Source organism: Pezoporus flaviventris, unplaced genomic scaffold (assembly GCF_033815535.1).
Source record: "Pezoporus flaviventris isolate CSIRO_AGI_PZ_B2104156 unplaced genomic scaffold, CSIRO_AGI_Pfla_v1 ptg000009l, whole genome shotgun sequence".
NCBI classification, from domain to species: domain Eukaryota; kingdom Metazoa; phylum Chordata; class Aves; order Psittaciformes; family Psittacidae; genus Pezoporus; species Pezoporus flaviventris.
The window spans coordinates 5,716,499-5,723,563 of NW_026892557.1; the positions used below are offsets into that span (position 1 = coordinate 5,716,499).

General features: G+C 39.6%; 1 protein-coding gene across 9 annotated transcripts in view; it reads left to right on the forward strand.

Annotated features, from left to right (window-relative positions):
- Positions 1–7,065, forward strand: part of CFAP74 (cilia and flagella associated protein 74) — a 52,120-nt gene that overhangs the window by 4,076 nt on the left and 40,979 nt on the right. For 8 of the 9 annotated variants that reach the window (XR_009742868.1, XM_061450443.1, XM_061450441.1 and 5 more), the window contains exon 1: positions 9–293. The exons of the other annotated variant lie outside the window; for it this stretch is intronic. The gene's annotated coding sequence lies outside the window, so the exon portion shown is untranslated. Of the gene's footprint in view, positions 1–8; positions 294–7,065 lie in introns of those variants that run through there. 9 annotated transcript variants of the gene reach the window in all.

Here is a 7,065-nt window from a genome sequence, read left to right on the forward strand (position 1 = left end):
GAGGGGGAGCTGCCGCCTCTTCCTGTTCCAAGAGCCGTCCCAGGCGGGTGCTACAGACGCAGCCCCGGGATTTCACAAAGTTCTGCCTCGCCGCTCGCGGGTCTCCGATGGGCTCCTCCGAAGTGAAACGCTCCAGGTTATTCCAGCGAGCCCGGAGCTGTGACTCTGCTTTCGCCACGCTCCATCCCGCGGTCGCCCCGTCCGCCCGCCCGGAACCCCCGCTCGTCCCGGCGGGACGCTGCCAGGCGAGGAGAGGGGAGGGAGCCCCGGGCAGGGTCCTTCTTGACTTGCAGGTCAGACTCGGGTTTCTCCTCCATATTCGCTCTTTTCTTCCCTCCTCCTCCGCCTCCTTTTTTTTTGGTGCTGTTCAATCTAGAATGACAATTTTAAAACCAAGGAAACACAAAGGAAACACTGGGAAGGAGACATTTTTAAAAAATATCATACAGCACAAATGAATGTATAGATTCCTTAAGCAAATGATAGGCTGCACCAGGGGTAAAGTGTTCCATTTATCTTTTCCTGTGCTTAATTTAGTATTATTATTCAATATCAGTATTTCAAATGACAACTAAAGGATGGTGGACGAGGAGAATAACAACTCAGTGGGATCCAGGAGAAGAGGCATACAGATATATACAGTACATACACAAGTGTACACAGCTTTACACCTTTCAGGGTATTTTCAGTTGACCTGCTTTCATATTTTTCCTACTTTTAAGACTGGTGTTCCAATGAACTATGTATCTATTCTGAGAATACTCCTTGGTATTGTTTTTCTCTGGCTAAACAGTCATCATCTAATTTACTACTAGCAAAAAAGTGTTTTCTGTCTTCAGCATACACCCGTAAAAATAGCAAAATTAGTCGAGGCAAATTGTACATATATAATAAATGTGTGTATCTTATACATGTGTAACATGTATGTGTGTCAGTATGTATACCTTTGTATTGTACACACATATAAAATGTATGTGTGTAGATATTTGCGTGTATTTTATGCACGTGTAACATATGTATGTGTGTGTGTGTGTTGTGTGTTGGTTTAAGTTCATTATGGCAGCATATGCTCTACAGGCATAGATCTTGCTACAGATTTGACCACAAAAGCAAGTTAAAATGAAATGGTGATCCTCTAAACAAATCACTGTGTTGAGAATTCTATTTTCTACAACAGCAACACTTCCAGCACTCACTTTATTTGGTCCCATGAGAAAGTTCTTTGCTGTCAGTGGTTCTGATATTCAAAAAAGAAAAAAAGAGGAAGAGGATCATTTACATGCTTTCTCTAAATTCAGCACACTAGTTCTCTTTCTTACTTCTACCATCACATGCCTTTTTCAGCAAAAAACAGCAAGGTGAATGTCCATAAAATACTTAATGCAATTGTGATGGGAGGATTGTAATAATTTTTCTAAAAGAACCCCTTGCAACCAAGATATATTACAAGGGTTCTGGTTATCCCTTGAAAATAAACTATCCATCCCTTTCATTGGACATTGCATAGGGATATTTATCCAATTGTGGAAAACATCTAGAATGATCAAGGTTTCATGCTGTAGATTTGGATTAACAATGTCATGATGAATGGAAGAATCACATACAGGGAGTTTTCCGTCATCGCGCCTGGATTTAACAAAGCCTCCTGTTATTTTCACAGGACTGATTTAGCTACCACTTTGTATCTGTACTTCAGAAACAGAGGTGTTCTAAGATCCATTCCCACACAATTCGAAAATAAATGTGCAGCTTCTCTCAGATAAATAAATTACATTTGATGTATATGGGCCTTAATCATATTCTCTATATTATATAGAAGAAGGACAAATGCTGTGTTGTTCAGGCTTGGGCTTAGTTGAATGTGCATACAAGTATGTATTTAGGCTAAATAGGCTGTTACATATACATGTGCACCCCCAATCAAAATTAATAATTCCTATTGGCCAAAGGGAATAGAGGGGGAAAAAATAATAATAATAATCAGTAATGTTTAATTTCCTACAATTGTAGCAGAATATCCCGAACTCTTTACAGTCAATGACAGATTAAATTTTCTCAAGAAATAGATTAAAAAAACCCAAACAATTAAAATGGCTACTAAAATATCAAAACAAAACAAAGAAGCTCCGTAAACCTTTCTCATCTAATCCTCTTGCAAATAATTAAAGCCTTCCTTTAGCTACTGCCTTGGAACTGTCAAATATTCCTAAAAAGATGGGCTGTGATACTATATGTTTCTTAAGCCTGTTTGCTACTCTGCTAAATGCTTGTGCTCATCTGTTTGGCTGCAGTCACTGGTGTTTGTGAAAATACCCATCCTACAATCGGCCCTCGTACATGGAGCTCCAATGGATCATCAGCATGGGATGAAGCCATGCTTCAGCATGACCAGACTGTCAGGTCAGGGTTACACAGTTTGGAACCTGTAGTAGAGTTGGCACAGCAATGTAATAATGACTAACATGATACCTAGGTCAGTATTTCTGGATTTTTTGGCCATGCCAGTCTATCAGAAGTTGATGGGCTCCTCACACATCTGCACATTTTTACAAGTAAGTATCACTTAAACATTATTAATTATTAAATCATTAGTTGCAATTATAATAATTATCTAGTTAATAAATACATAAGTATAATAATTATAATAATGATTCTCTGAATCAGTACTGTACTAACAATTCCTAATTGCTAGAGTATTTACTCATTACAGTGGTAAGTGAAAGTCACAACTTTGAAATAATGTTTTACTGTAATTAAGACCAGAAACCCACATTTCAAAACCTGTAAAGTATTTTTCTTCTGGAGCACTTAACAGATGGGAGTTTCCTGATCACAGTCATCCCTATTTTTGTAACTGCTACCATAAAATAATGCATTGGAGGGCACAATTTGATGACATTGAGGAGAAACAGACTCCTTGATTTGGGCCAGATAACAAGTTTACATACTTCTTTATTACCTCAGGATTTTGAGAGCATATCAAAAGGACATTATTTAATTTACAGTTGCACTGCACTACCTGATATATTTAATAGATCGTTTTCTAAACAGGACAAATGGTTTTACTGACAGAAGAGAAAGATTTCATATTGTTACATACAAATTTTAGAGGCAAAAGATGTACCACACAGTTAATTAAGTTTCACTCATGATTCCACCTAAATAGCTCATGCAAGACTGTTGTGGCAATGTCACATGTACCCCTATTTTTATAAATGGATTTGGAAATACCAGTAGCAATTACATGTTGGGAATACTTAGCTCACTTCAGAGGCTGTACTTTACTTGCACTGTATGAATGTCCCATGGCCCCAGCACGTGTGTGTCTGTATTTAATAAATATCAGTATAATCACAACATTAATTCTCTTTTCACTTAAAGTGCTGGCTGAGAAATGTACTTTTCATGCTTCCAAATGTTCTGTAGAACACCTGGTTCCTCCCTCAGTCTGCACACATTTGTCTGACAATTATGGAGTGCAATGCGACCAGGCACTTTGCCTTCTTTTTCTTTGTGCAACAGATTTGGGATGAAATTCCCCAATTTGCCCCTGTGCCAGGGCTCATTCCAGGACTGGAGGTGACTGTCTTACTCCAGTGGTGTTGCTCTCAGAGGTGTGCTCCCAGCAGATGCCATTGCAGGTCATTCCTCAGTGGAGTCCTCTGGTAGCAAGTGCCCCTCGTTCTTTCTTACTACATCTGTAAGGATGACCTGTTGGTAAGATGCTTGCCCATGTTTTTGCCATTGTTTACAGGCTGGTGTTGATCCATATCATAGAACAGGGCCAGAGAAATTGGTTTATGTAATTCAATATGAACCATACTGCAGAAGTTAAGATTCCATTATTGGCATGCCTTCCTGCCTAAAAGCTGGAAAGCTCCATATATGAGCTACTATCACCTTGGAAACAGTCAGAAAAGAAATACCAACTGCCTGCAGAAGCACAGTGCACAGACACAGAGCAAACTGAACTGTCCAGTTCTACTAAGTTTCAAATTGATCATGAAGTGGTACTAAAGGAATGGCACTGAAATGACTCTAAATTTAATTCACAGTAAGAAAAGAGTAGGATTTTGATTTATACCTGTTTGCTCTGTTACCCAGTTTCTCAGAGATGTATCACTGGTGGTCAGTGCCTACAAAATCCATAAGAGCAGCCAAAGTGTTTTTGTACATGTGGAGCTTAAAGCTGGAGTAGAGTCACTGACTTCAGTTGACAGCTGCAAGTTGTGGATTGGGAGATAAGAACTAATTTAGCATATTCAGAAGAACTGCAGATACTTTCTTCTCACATCTATATGGGAAATAAAAATCTAGATTGCCTTTCTCTAGTGACAAATTATTCACTCCCACAAAGTAATGGCCAGTGGCCAGGAGATCATGTAGTCAGATGTATCTGGTAGTGTGCACTCTGAAATGACTCCTGCTGATTGGGACTGTTGTAAAACTACAGTAACAAAACATGTGGTATACCTGAATTCAGTTGGATTAACAATTTGAACTTTGTTCCTCTTCAGAGTGACTACTACATCTACACTTCCTAAAGAACGGCAACTCAATTTCTAATCATCTCCCAAAGCTGTCTCTGGCAGTGCCCATAATCCATTGTGGTTTACAGCAAAGGTGCAAATCAGCTATTCTTTTTTGACTCGAGCACTGGTTAGTGTTTTAGAAACCTTAAAGGTTAAACTCATTTATTTATTGCTAAAACTAGTTATCATATTTTGTTGTTGTTATGAAAATCATCCAAACAGTTGTAAACTGGGATTGAATAAATACCATGAATAAAAATATCACAAGAAACTGAACATCAGTGATATTATCAGGTGTTCTTAACAAGTGTTTTCTTGAGGGGAAAAAGACATGTTTGGATCTTTTATGTTCTGACTATTGGAGTGTGAGAACTGGGAGGTCCAGAGTTAACTAGCATTATATCTGTTCTAGATCAGCAGAGAGAGCTATACAGCTAATCACTGCGTATTTTTAGCCTACATTTTGTAGCTTTAATCCTGCAAATGTCTGTATGTAATTTGTTTTATGTAATATGAATAGATTCCATAAAATCAAGATTCCACCATCCATAGACCTAAGAATGTCTAAGTATTTCTAAAGAATTAAGACCTATAGTATAAGTGTGGGACAATGAATTGGTCACTGTGAGTAATATATGCTCTATACTGTGGGTGCCAGTGGAAATAAATACTTAGGTTAGCAGCATGTGCATGGTACTGAAAAACCAGACTTTACTTCTCCGAGCATCTATAAAAAACTACAGAAACAATTCTTTACATTTAGGAGCATGTCCTGGGTTTAGCAGTAGTGGTCAGTTTTTCTCCTTCTTGGTAGCTGGTGCAGCACTGTGTTTTGACTTCAGCCTGGGAACAGTGCTGATAATACTGATGTTTTCAGTTGTTCCTAAGTAATGTTTACCCTAACCAAGGACTTTGTGAGGCTCATGCTCTGCCAGGGAGGAGGGGAAGCAGGGAGGGAGCAGAGACAGGACACCTGACCCAGGCTAGCCAAAGGGGTATTCCATACTACAACACGTCATGCCCGGGGGGGTGTTACCTGGAAGGACACGGGCTTCTGAGTCCCACTCATTTCTTGGCGGGTGGTATTGTATTCTCTTCCCTTGTTATTTTCTCTTATCATTGTTGTTGTTCTTGGTAGCGGTGGTGATTTGTGTTGTATATTGGTTGCTGGACTGTTCTTGTCTCAATCCGTGGGAGTTGCACTCTTTCGATCCTCCTCCCCATCCCTTCGGGAGTGGGGAAGGGGAGACCCCCTGGCGTGGATGGGTGGGTGGGTGGGGCTCGATTGCTTCCAGCCCAGCACCACTCACTGGGAGTGAGTGAACAAGCTGTCTGGCTAGGGTTTAAACGACGACAGAGCATTTTCAGTTAAATACATCTGAGGATGCCTTCTGTCTCTGTGTACAGACCAGTATGTATTTAGGTACAGAGCTTTGCTAAAAGACTGATGTCCCATTGGTTTAATGATAGAATTACTTTGAATCTTTGAACACCTGAATTTCTCTAGCATGCCATTTAGGCCTAGTGCCAGCAGTAAAGGGACAAGAATCTGCTTTGCTCTGAATTGAACTGCACTGTCCCTTAACTGTCAAGGTAATACAAGAAATAGAAAAGGAACCTAGTTATTACCAATGAAGAGCTAAAATCTGGTAACCAAACACACAGCAGTGAACAGAAGATTCTTCTGAGGAACAAAGTATTCCAACCGAGACACATGTTAAATATAGATATTTGGCTTTGTTGTGAAAAATACCAAAACATCATCTAAATAATTTAAAATTTAGTGATTTTATGTATACTTATAGTGTATTAAGATGTTACAAGGAACCTCAGACCCAGCAGTTTCTGCTGAAGCTAAAGGAAGCATTCAGAATGTGACATTACAAATGGGCACCATGATCAGTACATAGGCTTTTTGCTATAAACTTTAATTAGTAACTAATGGTGACATACTATTGTCAGAATAGTCCAGGCTTACTTCAGAGAAGACATTTGAGACAGCTTCATTCTGGATTGAAACTCGGAACTTTTCAGTATTCTAAAGTGTGTGTACTCCAACCTCAAATCTTTATAAAGTCAGGCAAATTCGCTAAAGATTATTTCTAATTATAATGCCACCAACTTGCTTAAAATTTATAAATGCATGTAGAATGAACACTAAGCTGAAAAAACCTCATTAAATTTACCTAACATCACCTGAACTGGTGCTCAAGACAGACTGGGCAGTGCCCCTGGCACAGTTGCTCACCTGTGTGGTAACTTGCATCAATGCCACCAGAAGCGTTAATGCTCTCGGATCTCTGAAGTGCCAGTCATCCTATGGGAGCACGTGTTAAAGCTCACAGAAATGTACGAGAACACTTGCCAGTCCAAACGGGAAAGATGCTGTGTGTTGCAGTGGCTCATATTTTAACTTACACTACTGAAAGTAAAATCATCGTCAAGCAAGAAACCCCTGACTAACTGTTCAGCTGTTTCAAATCTCTGTATTCATTGGTTTGATTAAACCCGTGCATTCCGCCCTGCGCTCTGC